The 20,921-nt window shown below is 34.2% G+C and overlaps 1 protein-coding gene across 1 annotated transcript in view; it reads left to right on the forward strand.

Moving 5' to 3' along the window:
- Positions 1–20,921, forward strand: part of LOC127977424 (genetic suppressor element 1-like) — an 870,445-nt gene that overhangs the window by 186,911 nt on the left and 662,613 nt on the right. The window lies entirely within an intron of this gene.

Below are 20,921 nucleotides of genomic sequence, written 5' to 3' on the forward strand. Positions count from 1 at the left end.
GAGGAGTATGAATTCATTTACAGGCTGATTTTATCATAAATCCACAATAAAATTTCTGAGTTCTGTATCAATCTGTGTTGTTGTTTTTTTTTTTTTATTTTTTTTTTTTTCATAGGAAGATAACTGACCCTTTACTCTCCTTTTTAATAAATGTGCTTATAACCCAAGAACAAGCTTTTTATAGCTGTATTTATAAACTGCTTACTACTGACTATTAATATTGGGACAAGGCTTTATAAAGCATGAACTGAATATTTACTTTTTGAGTTTGAAATTATTATTTGCAGCACAAATAAGGTTTTTTAGGATTTTTAAAAATCCCTAAAACTGTCAGAAAAGGATAAGGCCTATAAGATTTTATGTGAGTGGCTAAATTTATTTGTTTTTATAACTATAATGCATAAACTATGAAATTATACAAAATGTATAAAAATGTACAACAGTTATTCTTTTCCAATGTTTTTTATTTATTTATTTATTTAATTTTTTTTTATTTTATTTACATTTCAAAACATTTGCCTACTGCAATCATTCTAAACAGCTTGAATAAAACCTGTCAATATTTATTATAGACCACTGTAACTGTGTATAATCTAACAAACAAGTTTATTATGAAAATAAAAGTGTACACCAGATGAATTGGACGATAAAGAAATTGCTAACAATAGTATAATAGAGCATGTTTTAGGTTTTTAGGCGTTTAGATGCAGAAATGGACAAATCAAATGTAAAATAAAATGTAATTGATTTAATTAAATATAGATTAATTCTTGTTAGAGCAAAATAATAAATAAATAAATAAATAAATAAATAAATAAATAAATAAATAAATAAATACGTACACACATTAAAAAAAGCAGCCAAGATGAATGAGTTTCATTTTTTATATGGATCAAAATTGAAGACAGAAGCAGCTGGTATATGCGGTCACTTAATATTAAAATCCAGTAGATCCATTTCAGATTTATTTCTCAACAGTTTATGTTCACGTGGCTGTTTTCGTTTATAGTCGCCAAGCTATTATGTGTTTTGAAATAATCTTGTCCGTGATGTGTTCGTTCGTACGACGAAAGGCAGAATCCTGCAGCTCGAGAGATATATGTTATTCTGCCAGTCGCGCTTTCAAATAGTCTTGCACACTTAAACGGGTCACAAACACCTGCATTTAGCTCTTGTAGTGTTACAATGGGTTTATTGTGTGCATTTGTGGTAATATTTTATTTAAAAAAGCTCTTAAACAAGAATACATTCGTTTGTTTTGAGCTCGACACTGTACGCGCTGATCGGAGGCGGTGATTTCAGATAGGCAGCCGCAAATAATTCATTTTCACACAAACAGTTCAAAAACATCTGAATTTAGCTCTTGGTGTGTTCTAATTGGTTGATTGTGTGATATCGCTGTAATAATTTATTTTTAAAAGCTTTAAAACAGGAATAAATTCGTTTTTTCTGAGCTCTTTACTCCAGACGCTCGTGATCACAGCGGTGATTCATCTCTCCTATTTCTCACGTATCTCTGGCCAGAAATAATTTATCCATGAGCCCTGAACCGGTAATAATCAGATATGTTGGTTTAGATTGTCAGTGTGAATTAAATCTAAGTATTTATTTGTATTTTTAACCGATTTAAAAGTGAAAGTAAAAGTCCGGGAATTGAACCTGTAGGGGCGCTATTTCTCTCAGACAATGGAAGTCTGAAGCACATATACTCAAACAGAGGGACAGAGTGAGATGAGATGTCTGACAGTTTTTTAATTTTCTGTTATCCATACAGTGTTGTAAAGTCGTGAAACTATCCATATTTACTCAGAATGACTTTTTTTCTGTACGAAAAAAGGTTTTGAAGTGTTTGGAATTTAAAAATGCAGGAAAATTAATAATTCCATTTTTACTGTCATTTAAAAAAATCACCACGACAAAACCGTTTAAGCTATCCAAAATCCATTGGCAATTTAAGTTGTTTAAAATGTTTTGGCATCATGTAGACAAAGTTTGGTGTGTATAGTGTTACTCTCCTCTGAGCAGTATGCATTAATTCACAGCTAAATGTAAAAAAAAATCCACATTCAAATCAAAATAGCTGACTTCCTGTTGATCGTAGCTGATGACTGTGAATTAGAAAGTTGTCCGTCTTGATAAGAAAAATTTTTGTACCGAGTTTGGTGTCTGTAGCTAAAACTAACCCCGCCACTTTTGACAAAAGGTGGCGCTATAGAGTGCCTCTTCCACGCCCTCTTATGAACTTTTGCCAGTGTCTAGTTATCATAAATACTGATATGTGTTCTGAGTTTGATGAAATTCTAAGCATGTTATATGCCTCAAAATCACCTGAGAAGTATTCCAGTTTAACATGTTGCCACGGCAACAATATTTTTAGATATCAATATCCCCCCAGCAGATTTATATCGGCTGTGTTTTAACATTATTCTGATGAAGTTTGAAGCAAATCGAGTAAAAATAAGATGCTGAATTCAAATCATTTTGAAAATGACACATTTCCTGCTGCCAGTTGGTGGCGCTATAACTTTGACTCCTAATAGTCACATATATGCGATCGACATCATACAACGAATAATCTGATGCAGTTTGATTAAAATCAGGAAATGTATGTGGATGGTATTAGACACTTCCTGTTTCTCATTTCTCGCCATAATTTCAACACCTCGCCACGAGCAAACCGTTCGAGATATCAAAAATCCCCTGGCAATTTTTCATCCCCAATGTCTTGAGATCATGTTGACCGAATTTGGTGGCAATCGGCAAAAAAACCTATGACAAGTATTTCAAATTCCAGAGCATGCGCTTTTTACATAACTCTAAATAGCTGACTTCCTGTTGGGCGGAGCCGAATGACATGCAGTACGAAAGTTGTTCAGCACGATGAGATCTATATGTGTACTGAGTTTCATATTAATACGAGCAAGTATGTGTGAGCTATACATCAACATTTATGACTGTGTTCCAGGGGGCGCCATAGAGCCCCTGTGCCACGCCCGGGTCCCAGCCTCTGCAGGCTCCTAAAGGCCACAGATTCCAAAGTGTGCGCAAATTTTCAAGAGTTTTTGAGTATGTTAAGGACCCCAAAAGCCCCCACAACTTTGACGAAAAATATGAATACTAAACCCTAAATATCCAACTTCCTGTTGGGCGGAGCCTATGATATGCAGTACAAAAGTTGTTTGGTTTGATGAGATCTACATGTGTACCGAGTTTCGTGTGTCTACGTGCAAGTATGTATGATATATGGCCCTCAGTATTCCAGGGGGCGCTGTAGAGCCCCTGTGCCACGCCCGTGTATCAGTCTCTGCCCGGCCCTAATGGCCGCAGGTTCCAATGTGTGTGCCAATTTTCAAGACTTTTTAAGCATGTTAATGGCCCCAAAAGCCCCCGAAACCTTGAAGAAAAATAATAATAATAACAAATAATCCTAAGGAAAACAATAGGGCTCTCGCCCTCCAGGCTTGAGCCCTAAATATAGCTGCAAGCAGCGATGGCGGGCTCAAGCCACCAATGCCATCGCCACCCCGGTGGCATCAGGTAAACTGTGCCCAGCGGGCACATGCATTCACAATATCCCTCTGGCAGTGAGGTTTTAAAGGATATGGCAGTTAAAGGGTTAATCCGAATCATCTAGACTTTAAAATCACATTCACAGAACAATATATATATATATATATATAACTTTAGTAACACTTTACAATAAGATTCCATTTATAAACATTATGTTAACATGAACAATATTTATATAGCATTCATTCCTGTCAGTTAATATTCCAAACTTAAACATTAAAACATTGTTTTATTGTGATTTTTTTCCAAGCACATTTTACCAATTCCAAACCATATCAATCTTAATAACTACCATTATTTTTTATTTAACCATTTATGAGTGCTATACAATAGTCCAGGAAAGCTGGAAGAGAAAAACAGGTCAAGAAGAACTGACAAAAAGAATTGCAAAATAATTAGGAATTAATGTGAAGATTAATTTTTAGTCAATTCTGCAAGACAGACTTTCAGGAAAGGAGGTGGAATAAAAATGAGCTCCTAAATCTTAATCCCAGATTCTGGAAGATATACTCCTCAAACCATCGGACAAGAGGAGGTGGTGCTGGTCCTTCACGAGTCACTCTAATCTGTTCATAAAGCCTATATATAAAGTCTTAATATATAGTATTTCACAATACTTCATGGTATTCTAATTAAATCATTTTTTGGAATCTTAGATCTCTCAGAGCCTGACACTGAGTAATTCTGGAGACTCCAGGAAAGTGGCAGTTCTGTAAAATGTTGGCGCTGGAGACTAAATGCTCCCTGATAGTTTCACACCTAATTCACTTAACACACACACATACACACACACACACACATTACCCACAGTGACAGTGGGACTGAGTGACATCAGATGTATGATAGTTTTTTAATTTTCTATCATCCATATAGTGTTTTATAGTCATGAAACTATTGTCATGAGACCTGTCATTCTGAGGAAATATGCCTCAGAATGACTGGTCTTCTATGTGTACATTTTTTTTTTTTTGAAGTGTTTAGAAGCTGCACTTTAAAAAAATAAAAAGACATTTACTGGTTCCTTTTTTACTATTATTTCAAAAAATCACCACGACAAAACCATTCAAGCTATCCAAAATTCATTCGCACCTGTTCTGTAAGATAAATTCTTTAAACAGTGGTAAAAGAGGATGTGGTGCTGAACCTTCAAGAGTCACTCAAAACGTATCTGTCCATAAAGCCTATAAAGAATTATTCTTAATATACAGTTCACAATACTTCAGCTTGTTATTCTAATTAAGTGAAGGTCATTTTTATCAGTAAAATTCCTAAAATACATATTATTTTATTTGAAAGATTTCTATAAATGATTTAAATCATACTCGTTTCTACAATAATTATTTAAAAGTAATCCTATAGCTCCATCTGGTGGCCATTATTGGTACTAAGAATTGCAAGCTTGATTTATAAGTTATGATAGTTTTAATTTTATGCTGGCTCTTGAAAATGATAAAGCTATGAAACTTACTGTGCTTCCTTCAAATGAGGACTTCTACTTATATGAAAAATTATGAAGAGTTAGAATGAAAAAATGTAAAGATATAGTAAAATAACTATTGTATTTTTTTATGTTACTTTAATAAATCTCTATGGCAACACCATTTAAGCTATCCTAAACCCATTCACAATTTAACATCTCAGTATATTGGCATCATGTTGAAAAGGGAGTATGGAGTAGTATGAGGAGGAGTATGAATTAATTTACAAGCTGATTTTATCATAAATCCACAATAACATTTCTGAGTTCTGTATAAATCTGTGTTGTTGTTTGTTTAGTTTTTTCTTTTATTTTTCATAGGAAGATAACTGACCCTTTACTCTCTTTTTTAATAAATGTGCTTATAAACCAAGGGCAAGCTATTTATAGCTGTATTTATAAACTGCTCCTGACTATTAATATTGGGACAAGGCTTTATAAAGCATGAACTGACTATTTACTAATGAGTGCAGTTATTATAAAGTGTTATCAATGCATTTGCTAATGTTAACAAATTAGACATTATTTTACAGTGTTATCAAATCCTTAAATGACTCATAAACATTTGTGAAAGTTCTGCTTGCATTACAGCTTAGTATTGATCTGTGAGCTGAACAGATTTACTGTTACATCCATGAGATTATGTAAGTTAAAATAAATATAATGTCACAGGATGTCATAGGTCAGTATCAAATGAGTTTGAAATTATTATTTGCAGCACAAATAAGGTTTTTTAGGATTTTTAAAAATCCCCAAAACTGTCAGAAAAAGGATAAGGCCTAAGCTATTTCTATGTGAGTGGCTAAATTTATTTTTGTTTTTATAACTATAATGCATATTTCTATGAAATTATACAAAATGTATAAAAAAGTACAACAGTTATTGTTTTCAAATGTTTTTTATTAATTTTTTTTTTTTTTATTAAATTAGCCTACTGCAATCATTCTAAACAGCTTGAATAAAACCTGTTAATATTTATTATAGACCACTGTAACTGTGTATAATCTAACAAACAAGTTTATTATGAAAATAAAAGTGTGTACACCAGATAAATTGGACGATAAAGAAATTGCTAACAATAGTATAATAGAGCATGTTTTATGTTTTTAGGCGTTTAGATGCAGAAATGGACAAATCAAATGTAAAATAAAATGTATTGATTTAATTAAATATAGATTAATTCTTGTTAGAACAAAATAATAAATAAATACGTACACACATTAAAAAAGCAGCCAAGATGAATGAATTTCATTTTTCATATAGATTAAAATTGAAGACAGAAGCAGCTGGTATATGAGGTCACTTAATATTCAAATCCAGTAGATCCACTTCAGATTTATTTCTCAACAGTTTATGTTCACGTGGCTGTTTTCGTTTATAGTCGCCAAGCTATTATGTGTTTTGAAATAATCTTGTCCGTTATGTGTTCGTTCGTACGACGAAAGGCAGAATCCTGCAGCTCGAGAGAGATATGTTATTCTGCCAGTCGCGCTTTCAAATAGTCTTGCACACTTAAACGGGTCACAAACACCTGCATTTAGCTCTTGTAGTGTTACAATGGGTTTATTGTGTGCATTTGTGGTAATATTTTATTTAAAAAAGCTCTTAAACAAGAATAAATTCGTTTGTTTTGAGCTCGACACTGTACGCGCTGATCGGAGGCATTGATTTCAGATAGGCAGCGCAAATATTTCATTTTCACACAAACAGTTAAAAAACATCTGAATTTAGCTCTTGGTGTGTTCTAATTGGTTGATTGTGTGATATCGCTGTAATAATTTATTTTTAAAAGCTATAAAACAGGAATAAATTAGTTTTTTCTGAGCTCTTTACTCCAGACGCTTGTGATCACAGCGGTGATTCATCTCTCCTATTTCTCACGTATCTCTGGCCAGAAATTATTTATCCATGAGCCCTGAACCGGTAATAATCAGATATGTTGTTGTAGCTTGTCAGTGTGAATTAAATCTAAGTATTTATTTGTATTTTTAACCGATTTAAAAGTGAAAGTAAAAGTCCGGTAATTGCACCTGTAGGGGCGCAATTTCTCTCAGACAATGGAAGTCTGAAGCACATATACTAAAACAGAGGGACAGAGTGAGATGAGATGTCTGACAGTTTTTTAATTTTCTGTTATCCATACAGTGTTGTAAAGTCGTGAAACTATCCATATTTACTCAGAATTACTTTTTTTCTGTATGAAAAAAGGTTTTGAAGTGTTTGGAATTTAAAAATGCAGAACAATTAATAATTCCCTTTTTACTGTCATTTAAAAAAATCACAGAGACAAAACCATTCAAGCTATCCAAAATCTATTGGCAAATTAAGTTGTTTAAAATGTTTTGGCATCATGTAGACAAAGTTTGGTGTGTATAGTGTTACTCTCCTCTGAGCAGTATGCATTAATTCACAGCTAAATGTAAAAAAAAATCCACATTCAAATCAAAATAGCTGACTTCCTGTTGATCGTAGCTGATGACTGTGAATTAGAAAGTTGTCTGTCTTGATGAGAACAATTTTTGTACCGAGTTTGGTGTCTGTAGCTAAAACTAACCCCCCCACTTTTGACAAAAGGTGGCGCTATAGAGTGCCTCTTCCACGCCCTCTTATGAACTTTTGCCAGTGTCTAGTTATCACAAATACTGATCTGTGTTCTGAGTTTGATGAAATTCTAAGCATGTTATATGCCTCAAAATCACCTGAGAAGTATTCCAGTTTAACATGTTGCCACGGCAACAATATTTTAAGATATCAATATCCCCCCAGCAGATTTATATCGGCTGTGTTTTAACATTATTCTGATGAAGTTTGAAGCAAATTGAGTAATAATAAGATGCTGAATTCAAAGCATTTTGAAAATGACACACTTCCTGCTGCCAGTTGGTGGCGCTATAACTTTGACTCCTAATAGTCACATATATGCGATCGACATCATACAAAGAATAATCTGATGAAGTTTGATTAAAATCAGGAAATGTATGTGGATGGTATTAGACACTTCCTGTTTCTCATTTCTCGCCATAATTTCAACACCTCGCTACGAGCAAACCGTTCGAAATATCAAAAATCCCCTGGCAATTTTTCATCCCCAATGTCTTGAGATCATGTTGACCGAATTTGGTGGCATTCGGCAAAAAAACCTATGACAAGTATTTCAAATTCCAGAGCATGCGCTTTTTACATAACTCTAAATAGCTGACTTCCTGTTGGGCGGAGCCTATGACATGCAATACGAAAGTTGTTCGGCACGATGAGATCTGTATGTGTACTGAGTTTCATATGCATATGTGTGAGTATGTGTGAGCTATACATCAACATTTCTGACTGTGATCCAGGTGGCGCCGTAGAGCCCCTGTGCCACGCCCGGGTCCCAGCCTCTGCGGTCTCCTAAAGGCCACAGATTCCAAACTGTGCGCAAATTTTCAAGAGTTTTTGAGTATGTTAAGGACCCCAAAAGCCCCCACAACTTTGACGAAAAATATGAATACTAAACCCTAAATAACCAACTTCCTGTTGGGCGGAGCCTATGACATGCAGTACGAAAGTTGTTTGGTTTGATGAGATCTACATGTGTACCGAGTTTCGTGTGTCTACGTGCAAGTATGTATGATATATGGCCCTCAGTATTCCAGGGGGCGCTGTAGAGCCCCTGTGCCACGCCCATGTATCGGTCTCTGCCCAGCCCTAATGGCCGCAGGTTCCAAGGTGTGTGCCAATTTTCAAGAGTTTTCGAGCATGTTAAGGACCCCAAAAGCCCCCGTAACGTTGGAAAAAAATAATAATAATAATAAAATATAGCTGCAAGCAGCGATGTCGGGCTCAAGCCATCAGTGCAACGCCACCCTGGTGGCATCGGGAAAACTGTGCCCAGCGGGCATAAGCATTTACAGTAACCCTCTGACAATCAAGTTTTAAGGGATGTGGCAGTTAAAGGGTTAATCCGACCAATCTAGACTTTGAAATCACATACACAGAACAATATATATAACTTTAGTAACACTTTATTTTAAAATGTATAAAAAATGTATAAGGTGTGCATTGTAGCTGACACCTATATGAACACATTACAATTGTTTTGTGACTACAAGTCTTTCTTCTCAAATGCTATTGAGTGGTCGCGAACGCGGATGGGAGAATGGCGCATATTTGTTTTGTTTTTTTTGAGCAACTGGTGCCCCCTCTGGGAGTTGGTGCTCTACGAAGACTGCATACTCTGCATATAGGGAGCGGCGGTACTATCTGGAAGATATATTCCTCAAACCATCGTACAAGTGAAGGTGATGCTAGTCCTTCAAGAATCGCTCAAAACCTTTTCAAGTGTACAGTTGCCTTTTATTGCATCTTGAAATAAATATTTCTGAATTCTGAATCAAACTGGGTTGTGTTTATTGATTTATTTTATAAGACAACTGAAACTTTAATCTCCTTTGTAATATATGTGCTTTTAAACCAAGAACAATGTAATTAGAGATGTATTCCTGCTTAATAATGACTATTATTAAGGGAAAAGGCTTTATAATCATGAACTATTTACTAATGCTTAGCTAATGAGTGCAGTTATTATAAAGTGTTACCAATGCATTTACTAATGTTAACAAATTAGACATTATTATACAGTGTTACCAAACCCTTTAATAATTTATTAGTGTTTTGTAATGATTTTAATGACCTATAAGCATTTGTGAAATAGTTTTGCTTGCATTGCAGCTTAATCTGTCAGTTGAAGAGTTTTACTGTTACATCCATGAGATTAATAAATGTCATGTCACGTCACAGGTTGTCATAGGTCAGTATCAAATGAGTTTGAAATTATAATTTGCAGCACAAATAAGGCTTCTTAGGATGTTTTTAAATCCCAAAAACTGTCAGAAAAGGATAAGGCCTAAGATATTTCTTAACCTGTAATGAAAGGAAAAAAACACCACCATTAGCAACAACAAAAACAATAACAATTTAAAATATAGATTTTTTTTTCCTGATTATTAAAGGAATGATTAGGTCTCTCTCTCTCTCTCTCTCTCTCTCTGCCAGACAGCCCCTCCCTACAATCCACACACACTGTCAGTCACCAAAGATTCACAGTCACCAACCCCCTCACACTCACACTCCCCCTCCCTCTCCCCCTCCCTTTCCTCACACAGACGGAGTGGCCAGAGTGAGATCATGTCAGTTGAGAAGTCTGACAGTTTTTTTCTTTTCTTTTATCCATACAGTGTTGTAAAGTCATGAAACTATGCATATTTCCTCATAATGATTTGATCTCTGTATGAAAACATGCATTGAAGTGTTTGGAAGCTGCAATTTAGACATACAATACAATTAATGTTTCCCTTCTTACTGTCATTTCAAAAAATCACCACGTCAAAACCGTTCAAGCTAACCAAAATCCGTTCGCAATTTAAGTTCCTCGATGTTGTTTCTTCATGTAGTCAAAGTTTGGTGTGTATAGTGTACTTCCCATGTGAGGAGTATGCATTAATTCACAACTGTAAAATCTCAAAAATACACATTCAAATCAAAATAGCTGACTTCCTGTTGATCGTAGCTTATGACTGTGAATTAGAAAGTTGTCCGTCTTGATAAGAACAATTTAAGTACCGAGTTTGGTGTCTGTAGCTAAAACTAAATAAAATGCATTATTATTATTATTAGCTGTACACTTGCTAAACATTTTTAAATATAAACTTATGCAATTGTGTGTATATATATATATATATATATATATATATATATATATATATATATATATATATATATATATATATATATATATATAAATTCAAGTGTACAGTTTTCTTTTATTGCATCTTGAAATAAATATTTATGAGTTCTGTGTTTGTTTATTTTATTTTTTTATTTTACATTTTTTTTAGGGAGATTACAGCCTTTAATCTCCTCAAAATAAATGTGCATATAAACCATGAACAATTTAATTATAGCTGTATTTATAAAATGCTTACTAAAATATTAATTTTGGGAGAAGGCTATATAAAGCATGAACTGACTATTTACTAATGCTTAGCTAAGAATTGCAGCTATTATGAAGTGTTACCAATGCATTTACTAATGTTAACAATTGAGACATTATTTTAAAGTGTTACCAAATCCTTAAATAATTTAAAAGTGTTTTGTTATGATTTCATTAACCTATAAGCATTTGTGAAATAGTTCTGCTTGCATTAAAGCTTAGTCTTCATCTGTGAGCTGAACAGTTTTACTGTTACATCCTTGAGATTATGTAAATTCAAATAAATGTCATGTCACAGGGTGACAGAGGTCAGTATCAAATGAGTTTGAAATTATTATTTGCAGCACAAATAAGGTTTTTTAGGATTTTTTTTAATCCCTGAAACTGTCAGAAAAGGATAAGGCCTAAGATATTTCTTAAGATGTAATGATAACAGCACAATTAGCAGCAACAACAAAAAAATAACTATTTAAAATACAGTTTTTTTTCTGGTGATTAAAGAGATGTTTAAGTCTCTCTCTCTCTCTCTCTCTGTCTGTCTGCCACTCAGCTCACACCCCTCCCCCACTCACACTCACACACACACACAGAGTCAGCACACAGAGTGACAGAGTGAGATCAGATGTCTGACAGTTTTTTAATTTTCTTTTAATCATACAGTGCTGTAAAGTCATGAAACTATGCATATTTCCTCAGAATCACTGGTTTTCTAAATTAAAAATGTTTTTTAAAGGTTTGGAAGCTGCAATTTAAAAATACAAGACGATTAATGTTTCACTTTTTACTGTCATTTCAAAAAATCACCACGACAAAACCGTTCAAGCTAACCAAAATCTGTTCGCAATTTAAGTTCCTCGATGTTTTTTCTTCATGTAGACAACGTTTGGTGTGTATAGTGTACTTCCCCTGTGAGGAGTATTCATTAATTCACAACTGTAAAATCTCAAAAATACACATTCAAATCAAAATAGCCGACTTCCTGTTGATCGTAGCTGATGACTGTGAATTAGAAAGTTGTCCGTCTTGAAAAGAACAATTTATGTACCAAGTTTGGTGTCTGTAGCTAAAACTAACCCCCCCACTTTTGACAAAAGGTGGCGCTATAGAGTGCCTCCTTCACGCCCTTTTAAAAGCTTTTGCCATTGTCTAGCTATCACTAATACTGATATGTGTTTTGAGTTTCATATAAATCTGAGCTTGTTGTCTGCCTCAAACTCACCATAACAGAACATTCAAGTTTGACACGTTGCCATGGCAACACTATATCAGATATCAATATCCCCACAACAGATTTACATCGGCCGTGTTTTGTCATTATTCTGATGAAGTTTTAAGTAAATCGAGTAAAAATAAGATGCTGAATTCAAAGCATTTGGAAAATGACACACTTCCTGCTGCCAGTTGGTGGCGCTATAACGTTGACTCTTAATAGCCACATATATACAATCGGTATCATACAACGAACAAACCCATGAAGTTTGATCAAATTCAGGAAATGTATGTGGATGTTATTAGACATTTCCTGTTTCTCATTTCTCGCCATAAGTTCCATGCCTCGCCACGGGCAAACCGTTCGAGATATCAAAAATCCCCTCGCAATTTTTCATCCTCAATGTCTTGAGATCATGTTCACCGAGTTTCGTGGCGAACGGGTTGAAAACCTCAGAGGAGTATTTCAAATTCCAGAGCATGCTTTTTTTAAACAGCCCTGAATAGCTGACTTCCTGTTGGGCGGAGCCTATGACATAAAGTGTGAAAGTTGTTCGGCTCAATGAGATCTATAAGTGTACCGAGTTTGATATAAATACATGCAAGTGTGTGTGAGCTATGGTTCAGGAATTCTGACTGTCTTCCAGGGGGCGCTGTAGAGCCCCTGTGCCACGCCCGGGTCCCAGCCTCTGCGGCGTCCTGATGGCCGCAGATTCCAATGTGTGTGCCAATTTTCAAGAGTTTTTGAGCATGTTAAGGCCCCCAAAACACCCCGGAAGGTTTAATAAAAAATAAAAATAATAATAATAAATATAGCTGCAAGCAGCGATGGCGGGCTCAAGCCACCAATGCCATCGCCACCCCGGTGGCATCAGGTAAACTGTGCCCAGCGGGCACATGCATTCACAATATCCCTCTGGCAGTGACGTTTTAAAGGATATGGCGGTTAAAGGGTTAATCCGAATCATCTAGACTTTAAAATCACATTCACAGAACAATATATATATATATATATTCCCCAAACATATATATATATATATTTAGTAACACTTTACAATAAGATTTCATTTATAAACATTATGTTAACATGAACAATATTTATATAGCATTAATTCATGTCAGTTAATATTCCAAACTTAAACATTAAAACATTGTTTTATTGTGATTTTTTTCCAAGCACATTTTACCAATTCCAAACCATATCAATCTTAATAACTACCATTATTTTTTATTTAATCATTTATGAGTGCTATACAATATTCCAGGAAAGCTGGAAGAGAAAAACTCCTTATATTCATGTGTGCAGAATTATTAGGCTGTTTTCTTTTACAGATGAAATGCGCTAAAAAAGAGTTTTAACTCAAACTGTTTTAACTCAAAGTCGAAAGTTATGAAATACCCATGAGAAATATCAAACACAAATGCAATACAGAAATGGATAAGTTAAGACTTGACCATTGTACAAAAATGCTGACTGGGTCATGAGGTCAGAAAAGAAGAAAAAAAAAAACAGGTCAAGAAGAACTGACAAAAATAATTGCAAAATAATTAGGAATTAATGTGAAGATTAATTTTTAGTCAATTCTGCAAGACAGACTTTCAGGAAAGGAGGTGGAATAAAAATGAGCTCCTAAATTTTAATCCCGGATTCTGGAAGATATATTCCTCAAACCATCGGACAAGAGGAGGTGGTGCTGGTCCTTCATGAGTCACTCTAATCTGTTCATAAAGCCTATATATAAAGTCTTAATATATAGTATTTCACAATACTTCATGGTATTCTAATCAAATCATTTTTTGGAATCTTAGATCTCTCAGAACCTGACACCGAGTAATTCTGAGACTCCAGGAAAGTGGCAGTTCTGTAAAATGTTGGCGCTGGAGACTAAATGCTCCCTGATAGTTTCACACCTAATTCACTTAACACACACACACACACACACATACACACACACACACACACACATTACCCACAGTGACAGAGGGACAGAGTGACATCAGATGTATGATAGTTTTTTAATTTTCTATCATCCATATAGTGTTGTATAGTCATGAAACTATGCATATTTCCTCAGAATGACTTGTCTTCTATGTGTACATTTTTTTGAAGTGTTTAGAAGCTGCACTTAAAAAAATAAAAGACATTTACTGGTTACTTTTTTACTGTTATTTCAAAAAATCACCACGACAAAACCATTCAAGCTATTCAAAATTCATTCGCACCTGTACTGTAAGATACATTCTTTAAACAGTGGTAAAAGAGGATGTGGTGCTGATCCTTCAAGAGTCACTCAAAACTTATCTGTCCATAAAGCCTATAAAGAATTATTCTTAATATACAGTTCACAATACTTCAGCATGTTGTTCTAATTAAGTGAGGGTCATTTTATCAGTAAAATACATAAAATTCATATTATTTTTCTTTGAAAGATTTCTATAAATGATTTAAATCATACTTGTTTCTACAATAATTATTTAAAAGTGATCCTATAGCTCCATCTGGTGGCCATTATTGGTACTAAGAATTGCCAGCTTGATTTATATGTTATGATAGTTTTAATTTTATGCTGGCTCTTGAAAATGATAAAGCTATGAAACTTACTGTGCTTCCTTCAAATGATGACTTCTAGGTATATAAAAAATTATGAAGAGTTGGAATTAAAAATTTTAAAGATATAGTAAAATAACTATGGTATTTTTTTATGTTACTTTAATAAATCTCTATGGCCACACCATTTAAGGTATCCTAAACCCATTCGCAATTTAACATCTTCAGTATATGGCTTCATGTTAAAAAAGTTCGGTGTGAACTACTTGTGTCTTCTTGGAGGAGAATGAATTCATTTACAGGCTGAGTTTATCATAAATCCACAATAACATTTCTGAGTTCTGTATCAATCAGTGTTGTTGTTTGTTTATTTTTATTTTTTTATTTTTCATAGGAAGATAACTGACCCTTTACTCTCCTTTTTAATAAATGAGCTATTTATAGCTGTATTTATAAACTGCTTACTACTGACTATTAATATTGGGACAAGGTTTTATGAAGCATGAACTGACTATTTACTAATGAGTGCAGTTATTATAAAGTGTTATCAATGCATTTGCTAATGTTAACAAATTAGACATTATTTTACAGTGTTATCAAATCCCTTAAATGATTTGTAAGTGTTTTGTAATGATTTTATTGACCTAAAAGCATTTGTGAAAGTTCTGCTTACATTACAGCTTAGTCTTGATCTGTGAGCTGAACAGATTTACTGTTACATCCATGAGATTATGTAAATTCAAATAAATACCATGTCACAGGATGTCAGAGGTCAGTATCAAATTAGTTTGAAATTATTATTTGCAGCACAAATAAGGTTTTTTAGGATTTTTAAAAATCCCTAAAACTGTCAGAAAAGGATAAGGCCTAAGATTTCTATGTGAGTGGCTAAATTTGTTTGTTTTTATAACTATAATGCATAAACTATGAAACTATACAAAATGTATAAAAAAGTACAAGTTATTCTTTTCCAATGTTTTTTATTTATTTACATTTTTTTTTTTTTTTTTGGGATTTACATTTTAAAAAATTAGCCTATGGCAATCATTCTAAACAGCTTGAATAAAACCTGTTAATATTTATTATAGACCACTATAACTGTGTATAATCTAACAAACGAGTTTATTATGAAAATAAAGTGTGTACACCAGATAAATTGGACGATAAAGAAATTGCTAACAATAGTATAATAGAGCATGTTTTAGGTTTTTAGGCGTTTAGATGCAGAAATGGACAAATCAAATGTAAAATCAAATGTAATTGATTTAATTAAATATAGATTAAGTCTTGTTAGAGCAAAATAATAAATAAATACGTACACACATTAAAAAAGCAGCCAAGATTAATGAGTTAAATTTTTTATATAGATTAAAATTGAAGACAGAAGCAGCTGGTATATGCGGTCACTTAATATTAAAATCCAGTAGATCCACTTCAGATTTATTTCTCAACAGTTTATGTTCACGTGGCTGTTTTCGTTTATATTCGCCAAGCTATTATGTATTTTGAAATAATCTTGTCCGTGATGTGTTCGTTCTTACGACGAAAGGCAGAATCCTGCAGTTCGAGAGATATATGTTATTCTGCCAGTCGCGCTTTCAAATAGTCTTGCGCACTTAAACGGGTCACAAACACCTGCATTTAGCTCGTGTTGTGTTATAATGGATGTATTGTGTGCATTTATGGCAATAATTTATTTTGAAAAGCTCTTAAACAAGAATAAATTCGTTAGTTTTGAACTTGTGACACTGTGCTCGCTGATCGGAGGCAGTGATTTCATATAGGCAGCCGCGAATATTTCATTTTCACACAAACAGTTCAAAAACATCTTAATTTAGCTCTTGGTGTGCTCTAATTGGTGAATTCTGTGATATCGCTGCAATACTTTATTTTTAATAGCTATAAAACAAGAATAAACTCGTTTTTTTCTGAGCTCATCATTCCACACGCTCCTGCTCAGAGCGGTGATTCATCTCTCGTGTTTCTCACGTATCACTGACCACACATCAATTATTAATGAGCCCTGACCTTATAATAATCATATATGTTGGTTTAGCTCGTCAGTGTGAATTAAATCCAAGTATTTATTTGTATTTTAACCGATTTAAAAGAGAAACCAAAAGACAGTCTCCTCCCTTTTTTATTCCGGTAACTGCACCTGTAGGGGCGCATTTTCTCTCAGACAATGGAAGTCTAAGCACACACACTCAAACAGAGGGACAGAGTGATATGAGATGTCTGACAGTTTTTTAATTTTCTGTTATCCATACAGTGTTGTAAAGTCATGAAACTATGCATATTTCCTCAGAATAACTTTTTTTCTTTATGAAAAAAGGTTTTGAAGTGTTTGGAATTTAAAAATGCAGGAAAATTAATAATTCCATCTTTATTGTCATTTTAAAAAATCCCCACGACAAAACCATCCAAGCTATCCAAAACCCATTCACAATTTAAGTTCCTCAATGTTTTTTCAACATGTACACCAAGTTTGGTGTGTATAGTGTTACTCTCCTCTGAGCAGTATGCATTAATTCACAGCTAAATGTAAAAAACAATCCACATTCAAATCAAAATAGCCGACTTCCTGTTGGTCGTAGCTGATGACTGTGAATTAGAAAGTTGTCCGTCTTGATAAGAACAATTTTTGTACTGAGTTTGGTGTCTGTAGCTAAAACTAACCCCCCCACTTTTGACAAAAGGTGGCGCTATAGAGTGCCTCTTCCACGCCCTCTTATGAAATTTTGCCAGTGTCTAGCTGTCACTAATACTGATATGTGTTCTGAGTTTGATGAAATTCTAAGCATGTTATATGCCTCAAAATCACCTGAGAAGTATTCCAGTTTGACATGTTGCCACGGCAACAATATTTTTAGATATCAATATCCCCCCAGCAGATTTATATCGGCTGTGTTTTAACATTATTCTGATGAAGTTTGAAGCAAATCGAGTAAAAATTAGATGCTGAATTCAAAGCATTTTGAAAATGACACACTTCCTGCTGCCACTTGGTGGCGCTATAACTTTGACTCCTAATAGTCACATATATGCGATCGACATCATACAATGAATAATCTGATGAAGTTTGATTAAAATTAGGAAATGTATGTGGATGGTATTAGACACTTCCTGTTTCTCATTTCTCGCCATAATTTCAAAGCCTCGCCACGAGCAAACCGTTCGAGATATCAAAAATCCCCTGGCAATTTTTCATCCCCAATGTCTTGAGATCATGTTGACCGAGTTTGGTGGTAAACGAGTAAAAAACCTATGACAAGTATATCAAATTCCAGAGCATGCGCTGTTTACATAACTCTAAATAGCTGACTTCCTGTTGGGCGGAGCCCAATGACATGCAATACGAAAATTGTTCGGCACAATGAGATCTATATGTGTACTGAGTTTCATATGAATATGTGCAAGTATGTGTGAGCTATACATCAACATTTATGACTGTGTTCCAGGGGGCGCCGTAGAGCCCCTGTACCACGCCCGGGTCCCAGCCTCTGCAGGCTCCTAAAGGGCACAGATTCCAAAGTGTGTGCAAATTTTCAAGAGTTTTTGAGTATGTTAGGGACCCCAAAAGCCCCCACAACTTTGACCAAAAATATGAATAATAAACCCTAAATAGCCAACTTCCTGTTGGGCGGAGCCTATGACATGCAGTACGAAAGTTGTTTGGTTTAATGAGATCTACATGTGTACCGAGTTTCATGTGTCTACGTGCAAGTATGTATGATATATGGCCCTCAGTATTCCAGGGGGCGCTGTAGAGCCCCTGTGCCACGCCCGTGTATCAGTCTCTGCCCGACCCTAATGGCCGCAGGTTCCAATCTGTGTGCCAATTTTCAAGAGTTTTCGAGCATGTTAAGGACCCCAAAAGCCCCCGTAACGTTAGAAAAAAATAATAATAATAATAATAATAATAAAAAATAATCCTAAGGAAAACAATAGGGCTCTCGCCCTCCAGGCTTGAGCCCTAAAAATAATCCTAAGGAAAACAATAGGGCTCTCGCCCTCCAGGCTTGAGCCCTAAATATAGCTGCAAGCAGCGATGGCGGGCTCAAGGCACCAATGCCATCGCCACCCCGGTGGCATCAGGTAAACTCTGCCCAGCGGGCACATGCATTCACAATATCCCTCTGGCAGTGTGGTTTTAAAAGATATGGCAGTTAAAGGGTTAATCCGAATCATCTAGACTTTAAAATCACATTCACAGAACAATATATATATATATATATATATATATATATAACTTTAGTAACACTTTACAATAAGATTCCATTTATAAACATTATGTTAACATGAACAATATTTATATAGCATTCATTCATGTCAGTTAATATTCCAAACTTAAACATTAAAACATTGTTTTATTGTGATTTTTTTCCAAGCACATTTTACCAATTCCAAACCATATCAATCTTAATAACTACCATTATTTTTTATTTAATCATTTATGAGTGCTATACAATACTCCAGGAAAGCTGGAAAAGAAAAACAGGTCAAGAAGAACTGACAAAAAGAATTGCAAAATAATTAGGAATTAATGTGAAAAAAGATTAATTTTTAGTCAATTCTGCAAGCCAGACTTTTCAGGAAAGGAGGTGGAATAAAAATGAGCTCCTAAATCTTAATCCTGGATTCTGGAAGATATATTCCTCAAACCATCGAACAAGAGGAGGTGGTGCTGGTCCTTCACGAGTCACTCTAATCAGTTCATAAAGCCTATATATAAAGCCTTAATATATAGTATTTCACAATACTTCATGGTATTCTAATTAAATCATTTTTTGGAATCTTAGATCTCTCAGAACCTGACGCCGAGTAATTCTGAGACTCCAGGAAAGTGTCAGTTCTGTAAAATGTTGGCGCTGGAGACTAAATGCTCCCTGATAGTTTCACACCTAATTCACTTAACACACACACAAACACACACACAAACACACACACACACACACACACACACTACCCACTGTGACAGAGGGACAGAGTGACATCAGATCTATGATAGTTTTTTAATTTTCTATCATCCATATAGTGTTGTATAGTCATGAAACTATGCATATTTCCTCAGAATGACTTGTCTTCTATGTGTACATTTTTTTGAAGTGTTTAGAAGCTGCACTTAAAAAAATAAAAGACATTTACTGGTTACTTTTTTACTGTTATTTCAAAAAATCACCACGACAAAACCATTCAAGCTATCCAAAATTAATTTGCATCTGTTCTGTAAGATAAATTCTTTAAACAGTGGTAAAAGAGGATGTGGTGCTGATCCTTCAAGAGTCACTCAAAACGTGTCTGTCCATAAAGCCTATAAAGAATTATTCTTAATATACAGTTCACAATATTTCAGCTTGTTATTCTAATTAAGTGAGGGTCATTTTATCAGTAAAATACATAAAATTCATATTATTTTTCTTTGAAAGATTTCTATAAATGATTTAAATCATACTTGTTTCTACAATAATTATTTAAAAGTAATCCTATACCTCCATCTGGTGGCCATTATTGGTACTAAGAATTGCAAGCTTCATTTATAAGTTATGATAGTTTTAATTTTATGCTGGCTCTTGAAAATGATAAAGCTATTAAACTTACTGTGCTTCCTTCAAATGATGACTTCTACGTATATAAAAAAATATGAAGAGTTTGGAATGAAAAAAATTAAAGATATAGTAAAATAACTATTGTATTTTTTTTATGTTACTTTAATAAATCGCTATGACCACACCATTTAAGCTATCCTAAACCCATTCACAATTTAACATCTCAGTATATTGGCTTCATGTTAAAAAAAGTTTGGTGTGAACTACTTGTGTCTTCTTGGAGGAGTATGAAATCATTTACAGGCTGATTTTATCATAAATCCACAATAGAATTTCTGAGTTCTGTATCAATCAGTGTTGTTGTTTGTTTATTTTTATTTTTTTATTTTTCATAGGAAGATAACTGACCCTTTACTCTCCTTTTTAACAAATGTGCTTATAAACCAAAAACAAGCTATTTATAGCTGTATTTATAAACTGCTTACTACTGACTATTAATATTGGGACAAGGCTTTATAAAGCATGAACTGACTATTTACTTTTTGAGTTTGAAATTATTATTTGCAGCACAAATAAGGTTTTTTAGGATTTTTAAAAATC

Source organism: Carassius gibelio, chromosome B18 (genome assembly GCF_023724105.1).
Source record: "Carassius gibelio isolate Cgi1373 ecotype wild population from Czech Republic chromosome B18, carGib1.2-hapl.c, whole genome shotgun sequence".
NCBI lineage: Eukaryota > Metazoa > Chordata > Actinopteri > Cypriniformes > Cyprinidae > Carassius > Carassius gibelio.